At 39.3% G+C, this 14,797-nt stretch overlaps 1 protein-coding gene and 2 pseudogenes across 3 annotated transcripts in view; 1 reads left to right on the forward strand and 2 right to left on the reverse strand.

Annotated features, from left to right (window-relative positions):
- Window positions 1-14,797, reverse strand: part of EVI5 (ecotropic viral integration site 5) — a 279,600-nt gene that overhangs the window by 125,039 nt on the left and 139,764 nt on the right. The window lies entirely within an intron of this gene.
- On the reverse strand, window positions 1,349-1,957 carry LOC112606525 (annotated as a pseudogene).
- Window positions 2,707-3,397, forward strand: LOC112606534 (annotated as a pseudogene). The gene has a single exon (XR_003115648.1). The product of XR_003115648.1 is annotated as an ATP synthase F(0) complex subunit C3, mitochondrial pseudogene (transcript).

Here is a 14,797-nt window from a genome sequence, read left to right on the forward strand (position 1 = left end):
CCCCAAATCATATCAAATCTTAGCTGTGGGTAATAGCCCCCATATTCATCCTTGTCCAAGCTGTTCTCCCATTACTGGAATATCAGTAAACACTGATATTCCAAATTAATGTCTCTTACGTCTTAATCCCCTTGCCTTTGGGCTATAGGCCATTGATCTGATAATCTGTTGCAACTCACTTCTCTTGCTGCCACCCAACCTGCTCTGCTTCACTTCACATTGCATTCTCCTTTATAAGTCTCAAGGCAACCACAACTCTGATCAAGACTTGCCCAATCCCAGCCCTGAGTGAATCTCCTAATCCTCCCAGGCTCCTCCTGCAAGGCAGATCACTTGTTGCTGGTTCTACCCTGACCCTCACCAATGGGTTCTAGCACTGAGACTTTACATGTTCCCCCATAAACTCATCTTCTACCGCAATCACTCAAATGTGTTATGTTTCTTTGAGCTTTATATTATCATTTATTTAGTCTTTTTGAAAACCATTTATTGAAGCAAAATTCTAAAATCATTTTAATACTATTTCACTTCAAAAACATTTCAACATTCTAAACATACAAAAAAAAACCCAGAACACTGAAAATCACATTTAAGTACAGAAGGTTCTTTCTTGAACTTTCATTGATGCACTGGCTCTTTACTTTGCTGACAATAGTTCTACAGCTTGTTCAGAAAGTTTAGACAATGCACTTAACTAAAAAAATCCAAACACTTCCAGGCCAGCTGACCCCTCTTTGTCCACAGCTAAGAATGGTAGCAGAGTGTTACATTACCGTATGTAGAAACAAGACAAGCTGAAGCTAAAATTTGGATGAACATTGCAGGGGAAACAGGACTAGCCTCACAGTGCACTACAACCCCTCCAAAAGGCGTTGTCCCCCACAGGCTCAGTGCCTAGAAACAAGCACCAAGAGTTTGTCTTGGTTGTTTCGTTCTTTTCATAAACTATATATATGTACAGTTGATAACAGGATTTCTAGCCAATAACCATATAGTTAATACCACCTTACAAATGTTTTTTAAAATGCCAGAAATATCTTTAAATGCTTTGTCACACCAACGGCAAAGTGCATAGAGTGAGGAAAATACGAGATTATCTTTTCATTTTTGGAATGTTTGGAAATATGTACAACTTTGATACAATTTCAGAGTGTTCCAGACACATATGACCACTTCAGGTAAACCACTGTCAATTTTTAGAGCACTCTGAGAGACTATAATATGATTGTGATCGAATTCTGTAATTAAACCTAATGAGGGCAACAGACATTTCTCAAACAACAGATGTGTCAATTATGGCCCTCCCCTACTTTCTAAGGTATTCGCAAGGAGACAGATAAACAGTTTTTTATTCATCATCACCTTCTTCTTCCTCTTCCTCCTCCTCTTCTTCTTCACATCTTCTTTGACTTCTTCTTCCACCTTTTTCCAGGGAACTTACAGGGAACTTTAGCAGGACCCATTGCACCAGACTTGCTGTTAGACTTAAAAGTCAGCAACACCCTTCTCGTATTTCTCCCTCAGCTTCACTGCCTTAGTGATGCAAGGCTGCTTTTCACTGACACTTAAGTTATCCCACATCTCACCCAGTTTTTTTGCTACATCTCTCTAATAAAGATGCCAGGGTTTATGGATTTGATCTTGGGGTGAAATTCTGAACAGTACAGGAAGAATCCAGACGGTGGCCTTTTGGAGACATGAAGGTCCTTGCCTCACTTAACTGGTTCACAATCCTTCATCTTCCAAGCATAGCATACTTTATATGCCTTTGTCATTTCATCACATGTAGGGTTCTCTTTGCCAGACATTATCTTCCACCTCTCAGAGCACTTGTTGGAAAATTCTGCAAAACTGACAGAGACCTCTGGGTTTTCTTATGTTCTTCTCTGCATGTCTGCAAAAAGAAGACATAAACAAACACCTTTTCCTCCGGTTTCTTGGGGTCACCTTTAGCCATCCTGACTAAATTGCTTCTTCCTTCCTGGTCACCTAGCAAGAGGGAAGGTGAAGGGGGCAGGAAGGGTGCATGGAGGAGAGGCAGGGGGTCAAATAATCTTTTTTGTGGGGGCCAGGGGGTATAGAATTTCTCCCTGTCGCCTAGGCTGGAGTGCAGTGGCACAATCTCAGCTCGCTGCAAACTTCACCTCCCAGGTTCAAGAGATTCTCATGCCTCAGCCTCCCAAGTAGCTGGGATTACAGGTGTGCACCACCATGCCCAGCTAAGTTTCGTATTTTTAGTAGAGATGGGGTTTCACCATGTTGGCCAAGCTGGTCTCAAACTCCTGGCCTCAAGTGATCCGCCCATCTCAGCCTTCCAGAGTGCTGGGATTACAGGCATGAGCCACCATGCCTGGCCTCAAATAACCATTTTAAAGTGGCCGGGCACGGTGGCTCACGCCTGTAATCCCAGCACTTTGGGAGGCTGAGGCGGGCAGATTATGAGGTCAGGAGATCTAGACCATCCTGGCTAACATGGTGAAACCCCGTCTCTACTAAAAAAAAAAAAAAAAAAAAAAAAAAAAATTAGCCGGGTGTGGTGGTAGTCGCCTGTAGTCCCAGCTACTTGGGAGGCTGAGGCAGGAGAATGGCATGAACCCAAGAGGTGGAGCTTGCAGTGAGCAGAGATCGCACCACTGCACTCCATCCTGGGTGACAGAGTGAGACTCTGTCTCAAAAAAAAAATAAAAATAAAAAAATAGAGTCCCATTACTTCGACCTCTGCCACCGCCGGTGCCGCCGCCACCTCACGGGAAGAGAGGAAGCAGGAGAGGAGCCCACGTCGCCTGTCACCCAGTATCTCCAGTCGCGTGGTCCCGAAGAGTGTAAGATGTTCGCCTGCGCCAAGCTCGCCTGCACTCCCGCTCTGATCCGAGCTGGATCCAGAGTTGCATGCAGACCAATTTCTGCATCAATGTTATCTCGACCAGAGGCTAGGACTGGAGAGGGCTCTACGCTATTTAATGGGGCCCAGAATGGTGTGTCTCAGCTAATCCAAAAGGAGTTTCAGACCAGTGTAATCAGCAGAGACATTGATACTGCTGCCGAATTTACTGGTGCAGGTGCTGCAACAGTAGGAGTGGCTGGTTCTGGTGCTGGTATTGGAACAGTCTTTGGCAGCCTCATCATTGGTTGTGCCAGAAACCCTTCACTGAAGCAGCAGCTGTTCTCATATGCTATCCTGGGATTTGCCTTGTCTGAAGCTATGGGTCTCTTTTGTTTGATGGTTGCTTTCTTGATTTTGTTTGCCATGTAACAAATTACTGCTTGACATGTTGGCATTCTTATTAATTACAGATGTAATTCTGTGTATCTTACTGTGACTCCGAAAACTGTAGTATTGGTGTCATGGAAATGTACGTTATTTCCAAAGTCATTTCATTGAAGATGAAAACTTTAATTTCTTCTGTGATCTGTACTTACACTAAGTTTGGATTATCACAAAGAAGAATGTGCATTCAGACAGATGCTGTCCAATTCAGAGAAAGCTACAGCAGTTGCTCCACTGATGAAAATATCCCAATGTAATTTTTATGGGAATTCTTTTATATAGTGTTCTGCATATTGTAATTCACAGGGCTTTGTTTATTCACATAAAGGACAAATATTTGGGTGTTTTGAGCTTCTATAAAATACGATTAATTAAAGACAGTTAATACTCAAGACAGTCTTGTGTTTTTAAGGTCTAACATCAGTTAGAATACTTCAAATCAGAATCACCTTCCTGGTGGTTGGTTCTAAAAATAAATCACGTCAGCTTTTTAAGAAATGAAGCCTTAAGCTGGGAGGTAATGTGATTTTTATTTTTCAGTAAGTCTCACATTAAGCAATTGTGTGCTTATAATGAATCTTCCATGTCTTTTCAGAACAGGTTCAGTCCAACTAGCAGCTAGTTTCTTACCTGAACAAGATTATTAAAAACCAAATATCAAAAAGTAGACTGAATTGACTAGATTTTTACAGCCAAAAGTTGCTGTAAGGCAGCGTTTATCACTGTTGCTAACATGTTTATAGTGGGAGTCTTAGGGATGATAGCTGGTTCAAGAGTATTTTGCTGCTAATACTTTATGTTGCTTCTTGGTCAAACTTTTCCCATTCAAAGGAAGAAGGTGGTGCTACTATAGACAGTTTTTCCCCTAGCAAATATATTGTACCATAATATCTATCGTCCAAGTTTCAGGGTTTTTTGAAAGTTGATAATTAGGAAAGCGACATTTTACTTTTTTTAGTGCCCTTTGCCTGTTTGATTTCCATTGAGAAAGAGCAGTCAGTTACCAAAGTTCAAGTGTGGGAAGACTGCCTACATCAGAATCAGTGTTCATTTAAAAAATAAAAATCCCTAGGTTCCAGACCTACTGAATTGGACTCTTTGGACACGAGACTCAGCAATCTGTGTCTTTAAAAAGGCTTCCCAGGTGATTTTTGTGCATACTGTTTGAGAATCACTAAGTTATACATATGCTACCTTCTATAAAGTGAAATGAGGCCCACAAAAGCTAAAGAGGTAGAGCTGCTACCACGTTTTTAGTTGATTCATCATCTAGTCTATATCACCCAAAAGAACTAGAAATAGGTATTCAAACAAAAACCTGTATACAAGTATTCATAGAAGCACTACTTACAAAAGCCAAAAGGTAGAAACAACCAAATGTCTATCAGCTGATGAATGGATAAGTAAAATACATCCATATAATGGAATATTCAGCCATGAAAAGGAATGAGGCACTGATACATACTGAATAAATGTGAGTGAACCCTAAAAACATGCTAAGTGGAAGAAGCCAGCCACATGATTCCATTTATATGAAATACCCAAAATAGGCAAATCCATAGTGACAAAGCCAATTAGTAGTTATCAGGAACTAGGGAGATGGGTGAAGAGGGAGTGACCACTTAATGCGCATGGGGATTCCTTTTAGGATGATGAAAATAGGATGAATTACGGCTGGTCCAATGGTAGTGGGTTATCAGAACTTATTAACATTAGTGTCATTAAAGTTGGTATATAGCCCCTCACTGCTAAATCTGGCTGAAAATTTTTTTTTTAATTTTGATAAATTAGTGGTGATGGTTGCACAATGTTGTAAATATACTATAATAAATGTCACTGAATGGTACACTTTAAGGTGGTTAAAATGGCAAATTTTACATGTCTTTTCCTGAAACTAAGTACTGTACTATGTAATACAAAGTACATAGTATAAAATTTTAAAAGTGATAGGAAAATGCTTAGATTAATAGTCATCTATTCCAAGTGTATTTTAAATAAAACTGGTCTTGGTAAAGACCTGTTAAAAATAAAATAAAATAAAATAATTTTAAAAATGAAGTGAACAATTCAGTGTCTTATGGTACATTAAGAATGTTGTATGACCATCCATATCTAGTTCCAATCATTCTAAAGTAAAACCCCTTACCTATTAAGCAGTTTCTTATCCTTCCCCTCCCCCCCCCACCACCACCTTCTGGAAACCACTAATCTGTGTTCTGTTCTCTTTAGATTTATCTATTCCAGATATTTCCTATAAATGGAATCATATGTGATATTTTGGGTCTGGCTTTTTTCACTTAGCTTAAGGTTCTGGAAGTTCATCTACTTTATACCATATATTAGTACTTCATTCCTTTTTATGGCTGAATAATATTCCATTGTGTGTATACGACAATTTGTTTATCCGTTCACTCATTGAGGGACTTTTGCGTTGGTCCACTTTTCTGTGAATGCTGCTGCTACAAACATGTATACACATACTTGTTTGAGTACAAGCATTCTCTTATTTGGGGCACATACCTATGAAATGAATCTATGCTTAACTTTTTTGAGGAACTGCCAAACAGTTTTCCACAGCAGCTTTATATTTCATTTTATATTCCTACGAAAAAATGTATGAGGGTTTCAACTTTTCCACCTCATTGCCAACATGTTTTTTAAAAAATTATAGCCATCCATTATAAAGGATGTGAAGAGGCACCTCATCATGGTTTTGCTCTGCATTTCCCTCATGAAAAATGATGTTCAGCAGCTTTTCATTTGTTTTTTGGCCATCTGCATATCTTCTTTGGAGAAAAGTCCACTCAAGTCTTTTGCCTATTTTATAACTGGGTTGTCTTTTTGTTGTTGAGTTGTAAGAGTTCATGATATATTTTGGATGGCAGATCCTTATCAGCTACAAAACTTGCAAATATTTTCTATCATTCTACAGGTTGCCTTTTCACTTTCTTAATAATCTCTTTTGATGCACAAAAAGCTTTCATTTAGATGAAGTCCAATTTATCTTCTCTTTTGTTACTCATGTCTTTGGTGCCTAAGAACCAATATCTAAAAACACTGACAAATCCAAGGTCATAAAGATTTATCTCTACGTATTCTTCTCAGGGTTTTATGGCTTTAAAAACATAAAAATGTTATTTTTAAATCATAAAGTTGGCTGGGCACAGTGACTCATGCTTGTAATCTCAGCACTTTGAGAGGCTGAGGCAGGCAGATCGCTTGAGTTCAGCTTGAGGCCAGCCTGGGCAACATGGCAAAACCCCATCTCTATTAAAAAATATGAAAATTAGCTGGACATGGTGGCATGTGCCTGTAGTCCCAGCTACTTGGGAGGCTGAGGTGAGAGGATCATTTGAGCCCTGGAGGTTAAGGCTGCCGTGAGCTGATTGTGCCATTACACTCCAGCCTGGTGACAGAGAAAGACCCTGCCTAAAACAGAACAAAACTGTAAAATCTACAGAATATTTTTAGTTAAATTTTGTATACAGTTATGTCTTAGGAGTCTAATTTCATTCTTTAGCAGGAGAATATCCAGTATTCCCAGCATCATTTGTTGAAGAGACTATTCGTTCCTCATTGAATGTTCTTAGCATCCTTGTGGAAAACCAACTGGTCATAGATATATGGGTTTATTTCTGGACTCTCAAGTCTATTCCATTAATCCATGTGTCTATCCTTATGCCAGTACTACTTTGACTACCCTACCTTTGTATTAAATTTTCAAATCAGAAAGTATGAGTCCTCCAACTTTGTTCTTTTTTTACAAGATTGTTTGGCTATTCAAGGCCACTTGCAATTCCATGTGAATTTTAAGATCAGCTTTTGCATTTCTGCAAAAGTCCATGGGAATTTTGATAGGTTTGATAGGATTGAATCTGTAGGTGATTTTGGGTAGTAGTGACATCTTAAGACTTCCAATATACAAATATGAGATATATTTTCATTTATTTATGACTTCTTTATTTTGACAGATGAGTAAACACTATTTCAGTTTTCAGAGTACAAGTCTTTACCTTCTTGGTTAAATTTATTCTTATGCATTTTATTCTTTTGGAAGCTACTGTGAATGGACTTTTTTTTCTTAATTTACTTCTCTGGTTATTCATTACCAGTGCATTCTTCTACTTTTAACCTACCAAGATCTTTGTATTTAAAGCAAGTTTCTTGTAGATATGCTTTGACTTTTTATCCAATCTTATAATTGGTATATTTAAAATACTTACATTTAATATAATTACTGAGATAGTTGGAATAAAATCTATAATCTTCCGAGTTTTCTATTGGATCCACTTACTTGTTGTTCCTTTTTTCTTTTTCCTGTCTGATCAAATAATTTCTTAAATTACTCAATTTTATCTCTGTTATTTGCTACCTAATTATATATATATATATATTTTAAATTTTAGGTGGTTTCCCTAGGGTTTATAAATACACATTTTACTGTTCCGCGAAAACCACAAACTTATTCCTTGATAAAGGCCTTTCTACTAGGTGTATGTTCTATCTGGAATGTTTCTTCCCAGATCTTCAAATAGTTTCCATCTTCACATCACTGAGACTCTGGTCAAATGTTAGCTCCTCAGGGAAGCTCTCCAAAGCTAGCTTACCTACAGTAGCACCTGCACAAACCACCTCTCCTCTGCTTTATTTTTATTTATCATCACCTTATTACCACCTGAAATTGCATTTGTTTAATGTGTCTCCCCAACTAGAACACTTCATGTAATAGCAGTTTTCATTTTTCTTGTTTACTATTATTGTATCCTCTGCACTTAAGACAATACTTTGCACATTAGTTTTCAAATAAATATATGAATAAGTTCATTCCATTATAAGATTACCACATATAGGACTAAGGAAAATACAAAGTGCTTACACAAATTGAACCTGATATATTTACAATAAATTACAGAATAAAGAAATAAGTTATCTTTCCCATGACTAAATTGGCCGCTACTTATATTTGGAGAAGAGGAGAAAGAGAGGAACTGTAAACAAAATCTGGGTCAAAAAATAACTATTTAAATGTCTATTTGATACAGTCTTTGCATTGAAAGAATTTTAAAGTTAAAGATTTGAACCACAATGAGATACTACCCTACACCTACTAGGATAGCTATTACTTAAAAACAAACAAAAAACAGAAAATAACAACAGTTGGCAAAGATATTAAGAAACTGGAACCCTTGTACGCTGCTTGTGGGAATGGAAAGTGGTACAGTTGCTATAGAAAAGTCTGACGCAACCTCAAAAAATTAAACATAAAATTACATATGATTCAGCAACTCCACTTCTAGGTATATGCTTAAAACAATTAAGAGCAGGAACTTAAACAGATACTTATAGGACAATATTCATAGCAACATTATCCACAATAGCTAAAAGGCAGAAATAACCCAAATGTCCATCAACAAACAATTGGATGAACCAAACGTAGTATATACACACTATGGAATTTTATCAGCCGTAAAAATGAATGAGATTCTGATACATGTTACAATGGTGGACTTTGAAAACATCATGCTTAGTGCCAATAATCCACACACAAAAGGACAAATATTGTGTGATTCCACTTATATGAGCTACTGAGAATAGGCAAATTCATAGAGACAGAAAGTAGAATAGATGTTACCAGGGGCTGGGAAGATGGGAAAAGATTATTGTTACTAGATACAGAGCTTCTGTTTCAGACAATGAGAAGGTTGTAGAAATGAACAGTGGAGACAGCTGCACAATATTATAAATGTACTTAATGCCACTGAACTGTACACTTAAATGGTAAATTTTAAGTTGTGTATATTTTATCACAATGAAAAAAATCAGACACAGCAATCCCACTGCTGGCTCCAAAAGAAATAAAATCAGTATGTTGAAGAGTTATCTGTACTCCCACATTTATTGCAACACAACTCACAAGAGCTAAGATATGGAATCAACCTAAATATCCATCAACAGACAAATGGATAAGGGAAATGTGGTGTGTATGCACAAATACTATTCTTGGGGAGAGGGTTCAAGATGAATGACTAGAGGTGTCCAATGCCAGTTCTCTTTAGAAAGAAGAACCAGAGTTACAAGTGAATAACCAAAACGTGAATAGACTAACAAGCAGAGAATGCTGGAGGCTAGTAGAGAACTCATGAGAAGCAGCTGGGGCACAGAAAAGGACGGAAGCAAGAGGCTGGCAGAGATCTGCTAGGAACCCCGAGGGACTTGGTATCTAGTCAAAAGGGTAGGTGGGAGTGTTTGGGCTCCTCTTTCCCCTGTGACAAACCACTGGTATCTGAACTGTCAGAGGGCTCCTCCCCTCCAGAAACTCAAACACTGGTGTGGGCAGTGATCTGGGGACTTCTTGAGGGCACTGCACCAGATTACCAACTTGCACTGGGTTGCTCACTCTGCCCCCAGACTTGAAAGGCAGCGATAGGGTGCTATACTGGGAGCACAGCCATCAGGGGTCTGTGTCCTGCCCAGGGAACCTCAGCCTTTGTGTCTCCACATCACTAAAACCCCATAGACATTCCTTGGCATCTGCTCAAATTGTGGCAGCAGCAAAGGGATGGCTGGACCAAGGGAGTTGCAGGGTTCCTCGGCAAGTGCTGCCCTGAAGAGAAGAACAAGTATTGCACACCAAGGGAGCGGTCAATGGGACAAAGAAAACTAGAACACATACTTTCCTGTGCCCAAGAGCTCACCACCTATGGACTGTGAGTAAGTGTGCTGTTTCCAGCAAAAATGTGGGCACTGTGCTTGGCTCTACAAAACTTTTCAAGTATGATTTCATCCTGGGGGCCAACCTGGTTTGAGTGCTCAGACCCAGGCATGGAGATGGGGACTCCTTCCCACCCCCACTGCTGTAGGCATAGCCATGGCTGATCCCACAGGAAACTGGCATGGGTGCATCAGAGGACAGACTTTCTGGGGCAGACAGGGGTGACTGTGGTCTTACTGGCAATCAGTCCACCATATCTAAGCTTGCCCAAAAGGTGGGACCCCCTCCCCCTCTCCATACAGAGCAGCAGCGTTCCTGCAAGGGAGAGAAGAAGAGTCAAAAAGCTGTGTGTTCTGAATTGAGGGAGAAGACTCCAAAACAAAGACATTCTGGCAGCAAGCCATGGGCAGTCACCTTTTAAGGCTCTCAGGTACATTGCAGCCTAGAGATAAGACAGTGGTGTCTGACCAATTTGAGTGTTCTGAGTATGGGGACAGGGGCATGACAGGGAGGGAGATTACATTCCTGCCTGCCCAGGCTATGGAGCTAGGGTACCTACCTGCCTCTCTGCAGAGACCTCAGTGTACTTACCAGGAGCTTCCCTGCCGCCCCCTTCGGGGCTGCTGCTTGTGCTTGCCATTGGGGAATCCAAGGGAAGGCTTAGCTTTCCATCTCTGCCCTGACTTGTCCCCTGCTAGGGGGTGAGCAGAGAGCTCAGGCCACTGTACATTCCATAGCCCAGCCCATTGCCTGAAGCAACAGAGAACTTCCCCCAGTAAGCAAAGATCAAGCACCTGCCCATCTGCTTCTGTTGCAGCAGGCTCTTACCCACGACCACCGCCACCTTTCCTGAAGGTTGAAATGCACAATCCAGTAGAAAACCTGCTGACACAAGTGCACAGTGCTGGGAAATGAGATAAGATTCTTGAGACTTCCGCCATCCCAGCCCTGCAGGAAGCTGTGATACTGCTCACGCACCCAATACACTGCTACTACAACTAGCATTTGAGAAAACCACCACACAAAGGCTATCTATGTTCAAAGAACTCATACAGAGTTTCTGCCAAGGAAGCACCCAGAACATACATTACAGTTACATCCTTCAGAGGAAAAAAATTCCTGTCCAAATGAAAGTAAATTCAAAAATAAGAAGAAAAAGGCAGTTTCTCCACATGAGAAGGAAACAGCCAAACAATTCTGGAAGTATAAAAACAGTGTTATGACGCCCTCAAAAGATCACATTAAATCTCTAGCAATGGATCACAACCAAAATGAAATCTTTGAAATACCATATATAAAGAATTAAAAATACTGATTTCCAAGAAGTTCGATGAGATCTAAGAGAAAGTTGAAAATCAACACCAAGAAATCTGAAAATCAAGTCTGGAAATGAAAAATTCATTGAAGAAATTATAAAATGCAGGTAAAACTTTAACAGACTAAACCCAGGAGAAAAAAGAATCTCAGAGCTTAAAGACAGGTCTATTGAATTAGTCCAGTCAGACAAAAATAAAGAAAAAATAATTTTCAAAAATGAACAAAGCCTTTGAGAAGTATAGGGGCTATATAAAATGTCTAAACCTACAAGTTACAGGTATTCCTGAGGGAGAAGAAAAGGCAAAAAGTTTGGAAAACCTATCTGAGGAAGTAACTGAGGAAAACTCCCTAATCTTGCTAGAGATTTAGACATCCAAATAGAAGATGCTCAGAGAACTCTAGGAAAATACAGTGCAAGAAGGACTTCACCAACACATATAGTCATCAGACTAATGACAACATGAAGGAAAAAAAAATCTTCAAATCAGCAAGAGAAAGGTGTCTAATCACCAATAAAGGAAATCCCATCAGACTAACAGTGGACATGTTGGCAGAAACTTTACAACCCAGAAAAAAAAAATCACAATCCCATTTCAGACTTATTAAAGAAAAAAAAAAAAATCTGTCAACCATGAATTTTTCATCCTGCTAGAATAAGCTTCATAAATGAAGGAGGAAAAGTCTTTCCCAGACAAGCAAATGCTAAGGTAATTCATCACCATTAGACCAGTCTTACAAGAAATGCGCAAGGGAGTTCTAAACATGTAAACAAAAGATCAATACTCAACATCATAAAAACAGACAAAAGCATAAAACTTACAGGTCTTATTAAAAGGATGATCCAGTAATATGCTGCTTACAAGAAACCCACCTAACACAGACTGAAGGAAAAAGGGTGGAAAATGATATTCCACACCAACAGAAACCAAAAGCAAGCAGGAGTAGCTACATTTATATCAGATAAAACAGACTTTAAATCAACAACAGTGAAAAAAGACATGGTCATTTTAAAATGGTAATGGGACAAAGTCAACAGGAAGATACAACAATCCTAAATATATATGTACCTGATATAGGAGGTACCCAGATTCATAAGACAACTACTACTGGGGCACATGTTCTCAGGACATCCTGAGACAGTGCCTTGGAAACAAAAATAAATAAAAAGAAAAAGAAAAGAAAACCAAAGAAAAACTATCTAAGAAAAGAGACAGCAATACAATAATAGAGAAGGACTTCAACATCCCAATGACAGCATTAAAAATCACTGAGACAGGAAATCAACAAAGAAACACTGGACATAAATTGGACTCTAATAGACATTTATAGAACCTTCTATTCAACAACCATAGAATATACATTCTTCTTAACAGCACATGAAATGTTCTCTAAGACAGACCATATTTTAGCCCATGAAACAAGTCCCAATAAATTTTTAAAAATCAAAATCATATCAAGTATCTTCTTGGACCACAGTGGAATGTAACTAGAAATTTATTCCAAGAAGAACTCTCAAAACTATACAAATACATAAAAGTTAACCTGCTCCCAAATCATCTTTGGGTCAGCAACAAAATTAAAATAGAAATCTAAAAATTTTTTGACACAAATGACCATGGAGACACAACATACAAAAACCTCTGGGATACAGCAAAAGCAGCACCAAGTGGGAAGTTTGCAGCATTATATGCCTACATAAAAAATAACCAGAAAGATCACAAATTAACAACCTGGCATCGTACCTCAAGAACTAGAAAAACAAGAACCCAAAGCAAGCAAAAGAATACAAATAACAAGGCCGGGCGCGGTGGCTCAAGCCTGTAATCCCAGCACTTTGGGAGGCCGAGACGGGCGGATCACGAGGTCAGGAGATCGAGACCATCCTGGCTAACACAGTGAAACCCCGTCTCTACTAAAAATACAAAAACTTAGCCGGGCGAGGTGGCAGGCGCCTGTAGTCCCAGCTACTCGGGAGGCTGAGGCAGGAGAATGGCGTGAACCCGGGAGGCGGAGCTTGCAGTGAGCTGAGATCCGACCACTGCACTCCAGCCTGGGTGACAGAGCGAGACTCCGTCTCAAAAAAAAAAAAAGAATACAAATAACAAAGATCACAGCAGAACTAAAGGAAATTGAGAACAAGAACAACAAAAATACTAAGGATCAAAGAAATGAAAAGTGGGTTCTTTGAAAAAAATAAACAAAATCAATATACTGCTCAACTAACCAAGAAAAGAGAGAAGACTCAAATAAACAAGTGATCGGAAATGAAAAAGGAGACATTACAACTGATAACACAGAAATACAAAAGAACACAGACTACTATGAAAATCTCTACACTCACACTAGAAAATCTAGAAGAAAGGGATAAATCCCTGGAAACATAAAACTTTCTAAGGCTGAACTAGGAAATCCTAAAAAGACTAGGAATCCTAAAAAGACTAATAATGAGTAGTGCAATTAAATCAGTGAAAACAAATCTCCCAACAAGAACAAGAAGCCCAGGATCAGATGAATTCACAGTCAAATTCTACCATACATACAATGAAGAACTAGTACCAATTCTCCTGAAACTCTTCCAAAAAACATCGAAGAGGGACTCCTCCGTAACTCATTCTATGAAACCAGCATCACCTTGATATCAGGGAAGGATCCACAAAAGAACAAAAACTACAGACCAATATCTCTGATGAACACAGATGCAAAAATCCTCAACAAGATCCTAGCAAACCAAATCCAGCAGCACATCATAAAGATAATATACCACAATCAAGTGGGTTATATTGCAGGAATACAAAGATTGTTCAACATAAATAAATCAATAACTGTGATTCGCCACATAAACAGAACTAAAAACAAAAACCGTATGATCATCTCAACAGATGCAGAAAAAGCACTTGATAAAATTCAGCATCTCTTCATGATTAAAAACAAAAAAACCCCAACCAAACAAAAACCAAACATAGGCCAGGTACATCAGCTCATGCCTGTAATCCCAGCACTTTGAGAGGCCAAGGCAGGTGGATCGCTTGAGCCCAGGAGTTCAAGGCCAGCCTGGGTAACATGGTGAAAACCCATCTCTACAAAAAATTCAAAAATTAGTGAGGCATGGTGGTCTGTGCTTGTAGTCCCAGTTACTCAGGAGGCTAAAGCAGGAGGATCACTTGAACCTGGGAGGTTGAGGCTACAGTGAGCCACAACTGTGCCACTGTACTTCAGCCTAGGTGACAGAGTGAGATCCTGTTTCAAACAAGCAAACAAACAAACAAGAAAACCTAAAAAATCTAGGTTCTCCTTGCATTGTTATAAAGAAATACCTGAGGCTGGGTAATTTATAAAGAAAAGAGGTTTAACTGACTCATGGTTTTGCAAGCTGTACAGGAAGCATGGCACTGGCATTTACTTCTGGGAAGGCTTTTACTCATGGAGGAAGACGAAGCAGGAGCAGGCACATCACACAGTGAGAGTGGGAGCAAGAGAGAGTAGGGGTGCGGGTTGCCACA

This window comes from Theropithecus gelada, chromosome 1 (genome assembly GCF_003255815.1).
Source record: "Theropithecus gelada isolate Dixy chromosome 1, Tgel_1.0, whole genome shotgun sequence".
NCBI lineage: Eukaryota > Metazoa > Chordata > Mammalia > Primates > Cercopithecidae > Theropithecus > Theropithecus gelada.